Raw genomic sequence first — 15,233 nt, forward strand, 5'->3', positions numbered from 1 at the left:
GAAGGCGTTAGGCAAGCTTGCCTTCATCAGTCAATGTACGGAGTAAAGGTTCGCAATAACCAACCTGATCTCCCGGAGGCTCAGCACTTCAACTCTCCCTCCTGTTCCAAATCCGACCTTTCTGTCCTGGGCCTCCTCCATGGCCAGAGTGAGGACCACGGCAAATTGGAGGAGCAGCACCTCATCTTTCGCTTGGGCAGTTTGTACCCCAGCGGCATGAACATTGACTTCTCTAATTTCTCTAATTTCAGGTAGTCCTCACTGCCTCCTCGTTTTCTCAGCTCCCCCTCAGCCCTCTGGCTCCTCCTTTTCCTTTTCCTTTCTTCTTCCCCCCCCCCCCTCACATCAGTCTGAAGAAAGGTTTTGGCCCGAAACGTTGCCTTTCCTTCGCTCCACAGATGCTGCCTTACAATACGGTATGATAGAACTTTATTTATCCCAGGAAGGAAATTGATCGGCCAACAATAAACAAACACACAAAATACATGAAACATGAAATTAAAGTGACGAGTGGAAAGGATTGGGGGGGGGGGGGGGGGGGGGGGGGGGGGGGGGGGGGGGGAGGGGGGTCTGTCTACCCCATGGCAGAAGGGGGAGGAGTTGTACCGTGTGTACAGTTACAAAGATGTTACTGGGTCTGAAGGGATCGAGTTATAAAGAGAGACTGGAGAGGTTGGGCCTTTTTTCTCTGGAGAGTAGGAGGCTAAGGGGATACCTTATAACATCACGAGGGGCCTCGATAAAGTAAACACATAGTCTTTTCCCAAGGGTAGGGGAGTCTAATACTAGACGTCATAGGTTTAAGGTGAGAGGGGGACCTGGAGGGCAACATTTTCACACTCAGGTGCTTATGTACGGAATGAGATACCAGAGAAAGTGTCAAAGGGAGGTGCAATTGCAACATTTAGAAGGCACTGGGACGGGCACATGGAGAGGACGGGTTTGGAGGAATTTGGGCCATGAACAGGCAAGTGGGACTGGCCTGGAGAGGGCACTTGTTCAGCACGGATGACAATAGACAATAGACAATGTGTGCAGGAGGAGGCCATTCGGCCCTTCGGCCCTTCGAGCCAGCACCGCCATTCAATGTGATCATGGCTGATCATCCCCAATCCGCAATCAGTATCCCGTTCCTGCCTTCCCCCCATATCCCCATGGGCTGAAGGCTGTGTTTCAATGCTACATAACTCTATGACTCTACATCATTGCTAGATCTAAAATACGCCGTTCCTTCTGAAGAAAGGTCACAACCTGAAGCATCAGCATCAGCTATCCATGTCCACCAAGGATATCTGCGTCTGCGATAGAATTGAGGCCAAGACTTTACAGCAGACGGAAATGGTGTTGGTGCTTTGTTGGTGAGAAGGGTGATTAATAGTTAACCATAGCCGATTTGTCTGGAGAATAGTGAATAGAGGGAGATGGGTGAGGGCTATGGAGACACAACAATGCTGGAACTGAAAGATGCACAACACATGCAGCTGGAAATAAGAAATAAGAAATAAAAGGGAATTTGTTCTTAGGTTCATGGGCAGGTGGACGGGATTAGTTTAAGTGGCATCATGTTCAGCATAGACCTCATGGGCCATAGGGCTTGTTCCTGTGCTGTACTGTTCTATGTTCGATCGAAACAATATGCGGTCAAATCCATATTGATGGAAATCTATAATACTGTGGTCAGCTGAGCATCTTTCCCTTCAGGGAGACAATAAATGCCTGAAACAATCTTCCTGGACTTCTGACAATGTGCAAAATGTTCACTTACTAAAAACCCAAGTCAGGGAGACTTAAGATTTCTGACCATTTTGGCCTCAAAATTAATTTTTGCATGGCACGTTACCTGCAGTTTCCTTCCCCATCATTTTCACACCCGGCATGAATCTATTTATTTTTGATGGGTAAATAAATGGCAGAAAAATAAAGTCATTCACAAATTGTACTGGGTATTCACCAGCTTACAATTTGAAGCTGGAATGTTTTCAGTGTAAGCGAGCTGTTGTAGAGGTGTGGTCCTCATTACCTGTGAACAAGGACAAAGGCCCTCCTGTCTCTTTAACAGCAACCTTGGGGTTGCAGGGAGACCACCTTTTCTTCTTCCTTTTGCTCCTAAAGCTCTCATCCATCCATCATTTCGATACCCAGGAGACAAGAACAGACATAACACATGCACACATGAATCTGAAAGGAGCAAGCGGGCCCCAGCTGAAGATAAATTGTGAACAAGCTGTGAATAAAATTTATATCTACGAGGTGAATATCGCCTCCCCTGGCACTAGCCATTACTCAGTGTCAGCTCTCGAATTCAGATTGAGATAATTGTCCAAACAAGTTTCTGCTCCTTTACCTCCTGAAGCAGGAAGGATTTAAATTTAGGTTAAATGAGCAAAGAACCAAAAGATGCAGATGTGTTTGTAGGTGTGTGTGTGTGTGTGTGAGAGAGAGAGAGAGAGAGAGAGAGAGAGAGAGAGAGAGAGAGAGAGAGAGAGAGAGAGACAGAGAGAGAGAGAGAGAGAGAGAGAGAGAGAGAGAGAGAGCGAGAGAGAGAAAGAAATCTGAGAAGGCAGGCAGACAAGCACATGTTTGCGTCTGCATTAGTTTCAAGGAACGTGTTTATTTATGCATTTGTTAAATCTAATACATGCAGTGAATAACCAGATATAATCCGAGAATGAGAAGCGTAACCCCTGATAGACAAAAGAAAGAAAGGACACAATGGCCTGACAGTCGGGAAATGTGACTATCTTCTGCTAGATTCATGTGAAAAATAGTAAACCTGAGATAGACAGATAACTAAATTAAATAGCGAGTTGGATGGATAGACAGCTAAATCTCAATTGAAGGACGGTGAAACAGATCTGTGTATAGTTGGGAGAGAGAAGTAGTTGGATAAATAGTAAACGAGGCAGACAGATAAATAGTGAAACATTTTGCAACAGATGGATGTATAGATAGCAAAGGAGATGGTTGACAGATAAATGGCCAGTTGGATGCAGTGATTTGTATGCCACTGGGAGTTTCTATTGAAAGCCACACGACTGAAAAACAAAAGATAAACAATTAGATGAAAGCCTACAGCCTCTTGCACAATAAATCCCAAATACAGGGGATTCACGGGCTCCCAGTCTTCAGCCAACACTTTTTATTGGAAGCATTTCTCATTTGACAAATGGGCTTTCCTTTCAGAATAATGACACACAATCCAAATGCTTGCTCTTTGCAATTTTATCTGATGCTGTTGAATAAAAGATACACGTGAACTTAATGTGATCATGCATATTGGAGGCCAAAAGTAGGCACCATCAAATCAATTCAATCTTTCTTCCTTTATTGAGGATTGCAGTAATATCATCACTCTTCCATGCATGTATAACAATCCCTTACCCTCCAAATTTAGTATAAATTCATGACAGGTGAAATGTGATGTTGACTAGATTAAACTATTTCCTGTGAAACAAATGTGCTTGATGAATACTGTTCTTCGAGCTTTCTCCCCTTGATTATTGGAAGCAGTTGGGTGCACTGAAAGGAGCTTTGGTTGAGCCTTGGTGGGTTTACTGTGACCATCCAATGTAGAACGGCAATCAACAAACCCCATAGAATATTGAGTGCCACCAGCCCAACAGAAGTCTTGATTGATCTGTACTTTATCAGGTCATTCTTTTAACATTCTGTTTGCTTCTGGTCACGGAAAACAAGGGAGATAATCAGGCAGAACAGAAAGGAGCCTCAGTATTAGGACTTGGACACTAGACTCCTAATGTCAAAGGGAAACAAGACACTAAAGAAAAACTCCCACTGTCCAAGTGTTATAGATCATTAAGCAAATGATAATATTGATTTGAGGGGTGGTTGCTTTGTCTTTGATATTCCACGAGCATAACTAGTTGGACTCTTCCAAAAACACATCCTTCACCCATAGGACACGTACCCCACAGTCACATTGGTGGGTGGAGGAAGCCACTTTTCAACCATGGTCAGGTAGTTAAATATCTGGGTTGCTGGACATTGGTACCAAGCTTGGCACTCAGGAGTGATCCCAGGATTGGGTGGGTGAGTAGATAGATAGATAGATAGATAGATAGATAGATAGATAGATAGATAGATAGATAGATAGATAGATAGATAGATAGATAGATAGATAGATAGATAGATAGATAGATAGATAGATAGATAGATAGATAGATAGATAGATAGATAGATAGATAGATGGATAGATAGATAGATATAGATAGATGGGTAGATGGGTAGATGGGTAGATGGGTAGATGGGTAGATAGATAGATAGATAGATAGATAGATAGATAGATAGATAGATAGATAGATAGATAGATAGATAGATAGATAGATAGATAGATAGATATCCACCTATCTATCTCTTTATATAGGGAGAGAGGGGGTGGACACAGAAAGAGAGAGAAAGAGAGGGACGGGCAGCACCTGTCCAACGTGTAAGGCCGACCTTTTCTTTTGGATTCTCCTTGAAATTAGACTCTCTTGACACAATGTCAAGTCATTATTTTATGTTTCCATAGTCCCATGACTCGCACAAGTAGGTACGTCAATGTAACTACCTCTTACCCGAGGAAAAGGGGAACCATGAAGTGCTCCGTGGCTGTCTCAATCCTCGCTCTCACTTTGGCAGTCAAATAATGTTTGCAGAAGTCCCAACTCTGACGATAGCTGTGACAACAGGCATAGCGGTGCAAATGCTTCTAATGTCCTGAGTGATCAATATGCTCGATGGCTCTTTACAGACGCTGGAGTTAAACTGTGTTAAACATTCCTACATAATCCCACATGGATGCCTGCCAGGGTGATTCTCAGCCAACAAAGCAAAGTGTCATATTGTCCTTTTGACATAAGCATTAGCATCCTCTTGCACAGCAAAGTCCTTCAAGTCCAAACCATGCTCATCATGTAAATGAGAACCTCATCCTGGCTCCATCCGGCTGAAATGTGGAGGTGAACTAAAATATTTGACTTGGGAATGCATTCCAATTAACTTTTAATAATTCATTTGGTTGTTTAAATAGTGAAGTTTGCTGATAAGATCACATCTCAAGATCGCAAGTGGGGGAAAAAAATAATTTACTCAGAAGGAAAACAATGAATGTAAGGTGAAATAATTGCCGCACGATGAAAGGTGTGGTAATGAAATATGTCTCCTGTCACCTTCCTTTCATCTCTCCACGTCACCAGTCATTTCCTTCATTCAAGCACGTGTAATGGTTCTCGCAGCATAGAACACCCCTCCAGCTTTAGACACAAAATGATGGAGTAACTCAGCGGGACAGGCAGCATCTCTGGAGAGAAGGAATGGGTGGCGTTTCAGGTGACCCAAAATGTCACCCATTCCACCTCTCCAGGGATGCTGCTTGTCCCCACTGAGTCACTCCAGCATTTTGTGTGTACCGTTGGTTTAAACCAGCATCTGCAGTTCCTTCCTACACACTTGCAGCTTTTCCTATTTGTTTGAGCTTTTATCATGACTCTGAGCAGGCAAACAAACGATCTTCGACAGTAAAATGTCTGGTGGGGGAATTCCGGTTACTGTGCAATTGCTCATTGGGATTTATAACCATCATCATTGTTTATTGCGCAGGTTATTAAGATCCGATTAGACCTAATTAAGTAGCAGAGCAGGAGTTAAAACTGTCCTGTTACAATGTTTTTCAATTGCTACTCCAGATTGGTCTTATCACTGCTAGGGCACTATAAAAATGCTCTCTAATGCACTGAAGCTGTTCATGCTGAGCAGCTGCACAGTCGTGAGAAGATGAGAAATTACCATCGGTCATGGCCTAGAGGATTATCTTTACTTTAACTGACAGCCAAAGCCCACATCTTTTTAGGCTCAGTGGGCAACCATGTTGATAAAAGCAAAATGCATCATTGTTATTTTTACCAAGTTGCTTGGTTCCTTTAATGTCACCAGCAGCCCATTTACCAGGTCTGCTAAAATAGATTAATAAGCGATAAGCACATCGCATGATTAACATAATAAACTGAACATTGGCATCACCATCTCATATGCCGTAGACAGGTACATGGATAGGACAGGGTTGGAGGAATGTGGACCAAACGTGGACAGGTGGGACTAGTGTAGCTGGGACATGTTGTCCGGTGTGGGCAAGTTGGGCCGAATGGCCTGTTTCCACACTGTTTCACTCAATAACTCAATCAGGAAAGGCAGCCTAATACCCTTGTACCAGTCAGATGCTTATTTTGCTTTCAAAAGAGGAATATCAGTGTATGAGGGGAAAGTGTGTGCTGAAAATGTGACATGAATATGTGAAATGTGGTATTAAACTATATCATTGACAGTCTTATGCAACTAACTGCAAGCGAGGTAACTATTCTGATATAAAGGATAGAGAGACGGTGGAAAAAACAGATTTACTAATATGATGCTAGAATTGAGAAGTTATACCTGTCAGTAGGTAATGAACAAATTGCAGCTCTTTTCTCCAGAAATGAGAAGGCTGAGGGAGGGGTGACCTAATCGAGGTCTTTATAATTATGAATGGGTTTGATAGAGGAGAGGAGCCGTTTTCATTTGTGTTCAGAACCAAAACTAAGGCCATAAATATAACATGGACACTAATAAATCCAAGAATGAATTCAAGGGAAACATTTACCGAGAGTTGTTAAAATGTGGAATTTGCCGCTGCAAGGAATAGTTAGGGCATTGATGAAAGTAGATAAATAAATAAAATTGAAGGGCACAGAAGGGTTTGTTGATAGGGTTTGATGATGAGGATGGGTGAAGGTTTTTGTGAACTACAAATATCATTGTAGATGAAGAGCCCGTATTCCTACAGCAAACCGTGTATCAGTGAAGCAGTAGTGTTGCTGCTTTACAGCGCTGGAGACCCAGGTTCGATCCTGACTATGGGTGCTGTCTATACGGAGTTTGCATGTTCTACCCCTGACTGCGTGGGTTTTCTACGGGTGCTCCGGTTTCCTCCCACACTCCAAAGACATGCAGGTGTATAGGTTAATTGGCTTTGGTAAAGAGTGTAAATTGTCCCCAGTGTATAGGATAGTGCTAGCGTGCGGGGATCGCTGGTCGGCGTGGACTCGGTGGGCCGAAGGGCCTGTTTCCGCCCTTTATCTCTAAACTACACCAAACCAAACTAAATAACAACATTGCTTCTTAAGGTCAAGCCCCAAGTCAACATTTTGGCGGCATAAATATACAGAGGGCCAGCCTCGGTGTCAACCGGCATTGCGATCACAATGCCTCTGCAGGGTGTTCCCTCAAATCCTGGGTGGCTCATGGGCTCATTCTCAGCTATCTAATGGCAACATTGAAACTTACAGAATAATGAAAGGCATAGATAGGGTGGATGTGGAGAGGATGTTTCCACTGGTGGGAGAGTCTAGGACCAGAGGTCATCGCCTCAGAATTAAAGGGCGCTCTTTTAGAAAGGAGGTGAGGAGGAACTTCTTTAGTCAGAGGGTGGTGAATCTGTGGAATTCTTTGCCACTGAGGGCTGTGGAGGCCAAGTCAGTGGATATTTTTAAGGCAGAGATAGACAAATTCTTGATTAGAACGAGTGTCAAGGGTTATGGGGAGAATGGAGGAAAAGGGGATTAGAAGGCAGAGATCAGCCATGATTGAATGACGCAGTGAACTCGATGGGCAGAATGGCCTAATTCTGCTCATATCACTTGTGAAAATAATTTGTTTGCTTCAGCTGCTTCTTTCCATCTTTATTACTGGCAATCTTCTAGCAAGTTCTTCAGTTTGATAAAGAAACTCGTTTGTATCCATTACGGTGGCGCAGCAGTAGAGCTACTGCCCCACAACGCCAGAGACCCGGGTGTGATCCTGACTACGGGTGCTGTCTGTACGGAATTTGCACGTTCTCCCCGTGACCTGCGTGGGTTTTCTCCGAGATCTTTGGTTTTATCCCACACTCCAAAGATGTACAGGTTTGTAGGTTAATTGGCTTGGGTGTAAATGTAAATTGTCCCTAGTGTGTGTAGAATAGTGTTAATGTGTGGGCATCACTGGTTGGTATGTACTCGGTGGGCCGAAGGGCCTGTTTCCGCACTGTATCTCTGAACTAAGCTAAACTAATTGTGTTATATCCACAACAGGATGGCCATTTGAGAACCATATTGAACATAATGGCAAAAATGTCCCTCTTACTTTTTCTGGTTTATTATTTTTTAAGGTTTCCCAGTGAATCTTGCCTAACTTCTTTGCACTTTGAAGATGACCAAATTCCTGTTGCTTCAGTGTATCAGGGGCTTCATCTTACCTTTGATGGCGATATCACTACCAGCTGGCCATCCATCTTCTCAACAGACACTACAATGTTTACCTCGTGAAGTTATCGATATTTCAGGCATAACAAAGATTTCAGCATCTTCTGTAAGGAGTACAAATGGCTTCAAATCAATGTCACCTTTGTCTACACCTCCCGTACACTCACTAGAAAAAATTAATATTGAAAACATTTTACGAGGACATGGATATACAAGGTATCCATTTTATCTATATGCCATATTACATCACAACATATGACAAGAGATGTTACTTATATCAGTGCCCATCCCGATAAAACCCCCCAACCTGCTGGAGTAACTCAGCAAGTCAGACAGCACAGTGGAGAACATGGATAGGTGGCGTTTTGGGTCAGAACCAACAGTCATTTAAATTGACCTAAGGTACACAAAAAAGATGCTGAGTTTCTCCATCTTTTTTGTGTACCTTCGATTTTCCAGCATCTGCAGTTCCTTCTTAAACATTTAAATTGACCTGTTCTGGTCACTTCATTCTGAGAAACTTTGCAATCTGCTTCCTGAGTTCTATGGAGGATTATTTCCTCGATCAACAAGTCATGGGTTCACTTCTCGGAATTGTTCATGTTGCGATGCTTAAAGGCGCTCTCATCGTATTGTCCAATACGTCGTTCCATAAATAAGCAGACGCTGTCCTGTGCACAGAATCCCACTGATGATGTCCCAGCCGTTTCTTAATGGATCATAGGAACAACAGAGACAGGAGTAGGGATTCAGCCCCTGAGGGCTATTCTGACATTCAAGTACCACGATTCATTTTATCCAGCTCTTGCTCGATGTCCTTAACATAAATGCACCTCCAATGGTGTCAGATTGTATGACTATTTTGGGGAGAGTTCTTCACATTTCTATTTTGTTAAAAAAACACTTCATGACTTTATTCCTAACAAGTCCAGTTCTAATATTAAAATGATCTGGATGATCATATTGCCTTCATTCAATTCCGTTTGGCTTTAATTTTACTCACACTTAATTGTTCTATCTCTTTCCAATGATATCTTGATATCTCGTTCCAATTTGCTGTCCCCATCTGTACTGCTTACTGACAATCCTAGCTTCATGTCATCTTCTTGTGCAGCTCTCAAGCCATTAATAATTATATTTGTTTTAAATATTAAAACGTTAAGGAGACACAAGGAACTGCAGATGCTGGTTTACAAAAAAGGACACAGAGTGCCGGAGTAACTCAGCGGGTCAGGCAGCATCACTGGTGAATATGGATAGGTGACGTTTTGGGTGGGGACCCTTCTTCAGACTGATTGTGACGGTGGTGGGGAGAGAAAGTTTGAAGAGAGGTGGGGGAAGCACAAAGCCTGGCGAGTGAGTGGTGGATACAGGTGAAGGGGGAGGGGTTGGATATGCCGATGGTTGAATAAAGGCCAGAGATTAAAAGACTAAAGGTGTGAGGAGGTGTGAATTGTGAAAAAGTTAAGATGGTGAAACAGAGCCCTGGCAAGCATCACTTGTAACGTCCCACCATTTGAATATCACTGATCTTTGCCATTCCCTCGTGACCTAACTATAAAGGACAACTCTGACGAAGGGTCTCAACCAAAAACATCACCCATTCCTTCTCTCCAGAGATTCTGCCTGTCCCTCTGAGTTACTCCAGCTTTTTGTGTCTCTTCATATTAATGAGTTGGCCTTCCATGGGTTTTGACTTATATTTTGACTTCCTTATAACCTTTCGTATGAAACTGTTCTACATCCTCTGGGAAATGCATCCCTTTGTCATCTCCATCAAGGAATGAAGAGAAGAGAGAGCAGATAAATAAACGGAGAGAGGATCAAGCAGACTGAAAAATCGAAGCAAGCCAAGCAGCTCAGGAAAGCACAGTAATAGACCACTGCCTTCAATCAAGATCATTTAATCCTTGTTGTACTGGTTTTTATTGAGTTCTCATCTGTGTATATGCAAAATGCATCAAGAAAAAAAAAAGTTTTGTATATGGGAAAAAAAACCTGATCTGGGAAAAGTGCCTTTGAGAGCACAGTGAGATGAACATCTCTCGTTTTACAAATCTTACTGTTAATTACATAGTGTTGTTTGATTAGTGAAGTATGTGATGAGAAGGGATTTGATTTAATTACATAATCTGTCTGACAGATAACATTGCATAGATCAGTTTAGAGCAGCATGAGATGCTGGGGGCAGCATCAAAATAAAAAAGCATCAAGTTTCTCTAACCTTGTCTCCAAAACATGACAGATTGTACTTCTGGCCAGGAGACCAGTTGCCATGGGATGGACACTTGCAATATTATTCATCACTTTTTTACCCATTGGGTATTTCTTTCTGAAATAATTTGTGATATGTCCACCAAGTCTATTCAATCGTGGCTGATCTATCTCTCCGTCCTAACCCCATTCTCCTGCCTTCTCCCCATAACCTCTGACACCTGTACTAATCAATAATCTATCTATCTCTGCCTTACAAATATCCATTGACAGCCTCCACAGTATTCTGTGGCAAAGAATTCCACAGATTCACCACCCTCTGGCTAAAGAAATTCCTCCTCATCTCCTTCCTAAAGGAACGTCCTTTAATTCTGAGGCTGTGACCTCTGGTTCTAGACTCTCCCACTAGTGGAAACATCCTCTCCACATCCACTAGTAGAGTCATGGAAGGTGACATTTATTGCAGAGGCCCATGAAGCGAGGCATTTGGGATAGAAACAGAATAGAAGCAGCATAAACCAATGGTACAACGTTAAAGGGAGTGGAAGGAACAAAGAAACCTGGCATTCATCACATCACGTTTGCTATGTCGCTCTTCAAGGGAGATGCTAAATGCATTTCGTTGTCTCTGTACTGTACACTGACAATGACAATTAAAATTGAATCTGAATCTGAATCTGAGATCTTTGAAGGTGGTGGGACAGGTTCCAAAACATGGAACTCTGGAGTTTATTTACAGGCAGACAGCACAAATGTAAGGAAGTTAATGTAAGGAAATGTACATCAATGTAGACACCAGGAACTGATTTACAAAAAAAAAGATACAAAGTGCTGGAGTAACTTAGCGGGTCAGGTAGCATCTCTGGAGAACATGGATAGATGAGTTTCAGATCAGGTCCTTCCTTCAGACTCCTCTACACTCTATACACTAATATACCCGAACTTATAAAACTCAATTGTCCAGCTGTTTGCAAACATAGTCGCGTGCCTTCTTGAGTCTGAAGAAAGGTCCAGGCCTGAAATGTCACCTATCCATGTTCTCCAGAGATGCTGCTTGACCCGCTGAGTTACTCCTGCATTCTTGTGTCTTTAGTTCAAGATCAATGGTTGGGCCTCAGCTCGAGTAGTGTATACTCCACGCTCGCCGAACTAGTGAAGCTACATTTTATGTCAAGAATCGTGTGATTCCAAATCATGAACGTTTTTATAGGGTGAATAAGGAGACACAGTCATACACAGTATATATAAACACGGGGCGCGGTGTTAGGGTCATTGCCAAAGTAGCCGGAGGCCAGAGGAGACGTGTTGTTCATTGTGATCTGAGCCCCTAATTGAAAAGAGCAGATTCACCAACAACCGTCAAAAATAAACGGGAGAATTAAAAAGGGGGGAAATGGGACCAAATGACTTCTGTCTGATCCCAAATTTGCTCCCATGTTCGTACAGGAACTTGCGCGGCACCATCGTGCCCGCATCGTTTGACAGAGTAATTCAATCTCCTTCCCTGGTGCAGGAGGTCCGGCATGTCACTGGTCATAGATAGACACAAAAAGCAGGAGTAACTCAGCGGGACAGGCAGCATCTCTGGAGAGAAGGAATGGGTGACGTTTCGGGTCGAGACCCTTCTTCAGACTGGTTAGAGATGGTCACCCATTCCTTCTCTCCAGAGATGCCGCCTGTCCCGCTGAGTTACTCCGGCTTGTTGTGTCTACCTTCGGTTGAAACCAGCATCTGCAGTTCCTTCCAACACATGTCACTGGTCATCTTCTGTCAACCTCCGGCGGTGCAGTTAGACTACATACCCTGCCTGCAGCCTGGAGACGCATTGTGTGGGCACATCACGTCCGGCGCTCCCTCCACAACTTGTATCCATCTGTTTATTAAAACTGGGCAGGGCCGCTTGCTGACCGCGACAAGGACATCAGGTGCAAGAAACTGCGGCAGCTTGAAGCTGCAAATAATTCAGATAGGCTTTGAGTTACTGACAAGAGCTCCCCTCTTTTTGTAACTTTAGAAGCATTGCTACTAAACAGAGGGGAATGCAGGTTCAACGTTTCTAAAGTTATCTCGCCTCCACATACTGCTCTTTAATTGGCGGAACTCGGGTTTAGGTTTAGAGACGCCATAAACCTATAAGACACAGGGGCAGAATTAGGCCATTCGGCCCATCAAGTCTGTTCCGCCATTCGGCAGATAGACACAAAATGCTGGAATAACTCAGTGGGTCGGGCAGCATCTCTGGAGAAAAGATTTAGATGACGTTTCGGGTCGAGAGCCTTCTTCAGACTTTCGATCATGCCTGATTTATCTTTCCCTCTCAACCCCAGACTCCTGCCTTCCCCTCGGAACCCTCGGCGCCCTCAACTAATCAGAACTACACCAGAGACTGCAGATGCTGGAATCTTGAGCAAAACACAAAGTGCTGGAGGAACTCAGCGGGTCAGGCAACATCTGTGGAGCGAATGGACAAACGAAGTTTTGGGTCTGAAGAAGGGTCCCGAAACAGAACATCGCCTGTCCATTCCCCCAACAGACGCTGCCTGGACCGCTGAGTTCCTCCAGCACTTTGTGTTTCACTCCAGGGTTTAGGAGTTATGTTAAACCCGGTAGAACTTCATTCACGCCGCTCCGAAAATAATTCAAGCCGCCTCGCCAGAATAACAGCAATATAACTGAGACAGAAAACCCCCCAGAGTGTTGGAGAAACTCAGAGGGTCGATCAGCATCTGTGGAGGAAAATGGCCAGGCGACGTTTCAGGTCGAGACCCTTCTTCAGACTGAGAACCAACCACGGTATAGCGCTCTGTTGGAGAAAATCGCACATTTCAGCAATTTTAAACATAATAATGAACCTTCAGCTAATACGAGCGGATATAGGAACGTGTCAATGAGAAATATTGTGAATAAAATATACTGAAGTTTGCATTTACATAGCATCAACCCGTCATTTGAAAAGAAGCCAAGCTGTATTTTATATGCAGTGACTTACTTGGACTTGCTTGGTGCCATTAGATCTGGACACCTCCGTGAGCATCAGGAGGAGAGAGGCGGATTTAACAAGCGCAGCGACTCTGACAATTGAACTTGCCATCCACTAGTTCAGAGGTAATGAGCTGGATGGATACAGTCATGTCTACTTTTACAATGTTCCCACCTTTCTGTTTTGACTTCATAGAAACCAGCCTTTAAAGTAAATCTGTCTGACCTTTATGCAGATGGGGGCGCGATGAAACGAAACACAATGAGCGATTGAGCCCAGGTGTGAAAGCATATAGTTGCGGTTTGACCCGTCAGCTCGGGTCAGATGGGATAAATATTACAATTCAAGCGACAATATTTTCTCAACACCCCTGCCATTACAACAACAAAAACGACACTATCCCTGGGATCTGCCCATGTGAAGCCTCTGGAAAAGGAAGAGAAAAAAAACAATGTATAACAGAAATAGAACGAGTTGCCCGTGACTGAATATCAAAGCTAGCCTGAAGCACACAGCGGACTGACCCGAGCAATCCGTCCCAATTCGCTGGGAGTGCGGTCTGGACACGAGTCAATAACATTTGACACAAAATGCAGAAGTAACTCAGGGGGACAGGCATACTGTATATTGATTTCTCTAACTTCATGTAACCCCTGCAGTTCCTCTCTCCCCACCCAAGTCGCGCCAGGTTTCCGTTCTCACATAGCAAACAGGTAACAATGGCCATTAAATGTATCTTGTATCTTGTATCTTGTACAATGGCCTGCTTCCTTTATCATCGTTACTTTTTTGCACATCTTTCATTCATTTATTCTATATATCTCTACATCACCGTCTATATCTCTCGTTTCCCTCTACCCTGGCTCTCAGTCTGAACAAGGATCTCGTCCCAAAAGGTCACCTATTCCCTCTCTCCAGGGATGCCGCCTGTCCCGCTGAGTTACTCCAGCATTGTTATGTCTATCTTCGGGCCTCTTACAAATAACCTTTGGTTAAGTTTTGATTTCAAAACATTTCGCAGTAATAGGTTCCATGACAGAAGCGTTTTGCTTCATTTAAATAAGAGTGTAACTTTCTGCCCTGCGAGAAAGCAGTTAAAAGCGTTTTTTTCCTATCGAATAGTTTCAGGGCGAGGTCCCATCCTGCAGTCATGACCCACCACGTACAGGCAGGTAGGTAGGTGCACGCTGCGCCATCTGCTCCACTTCGTGTTTACTGACCAGAATCTTGCTTGCAGATGAAAACTTCGGCGCGACCTAGTCCCCCTTTTGAAACATCAACATGCCCCCCCCCCCCCCCCCCCCCCCCCCCCCCAACATTATTTTGATTTTGTTTGTTAATTGCAGGCAATACTCTTGTTTAGTTCATAAATCCGTGTTCATAAATGACCGGAGTAGAATTAGGCCATTCGGCCCATCAAGTGGCTGATATATCGCTCCCTCCTAACCCCATAACCCCCGACACCTATACTAATCAAAGATCTATCTATCTCTGCCTTAAAAAAAAATCAATTGACTTAGCCTCCACAGCCTGGTTTAGTTTAGTTTAGAGAAACAGCGAGGAAACAGGCCCTTCGGCCCTTCGAGTCCTCGCCGACCAGCGACCCCCTCATATTAACACTATCCTACACACATTAGTGACAATTTACAATATTACCAAGCCAATTAACCGAGAAACCTGTACATGCGAGAGGAAACCGGAGCACCCGGAGAAACCCCACGCAGGTCACGGGGAGAAGGTACAAACTCCGTACGATCCGTTGT

General features: G+C 43.8%; 1 long non-coding RNA gene across 1 annotated transcript; it reads right to left on the reverse strand.

The window, feature by feature from the left end:
- Positions 1-8,269: 8,269 nt before the first annotated feature.
- LOC129714699 (uncharacterized) lies at positions 8,270-13,601 on the reverse strand. The gene is made up of 2 exons (XR_008726375.1): positions 13,480-13,601; positions 8,270-8,380 (listed from the first exon to the last, which is right to left on the reverse strand). It is a non-coding gene; the product is annotated as an uncharacterized LOC129714699 (long non-coding RNA).
- Positions 13,602-15,233: the final 1,632 nt, after the last annotated feature.

Source organism: Leucoraja erinacea, chromosome 40, assembly GCF_028641065.1.
Source record: "Leucoraja erinacea ecotype New England chromosome 40, Leri_hhj_1, whole genome shotgun sequence".
NCBI classification, from domain to species: domain Eukaryota; kingdom Metazoa; phylum Chordata; class Chondrichthyes; order Rajiformes; family Rajidae; genus Leucoraja; species Leucoraja erinaceus.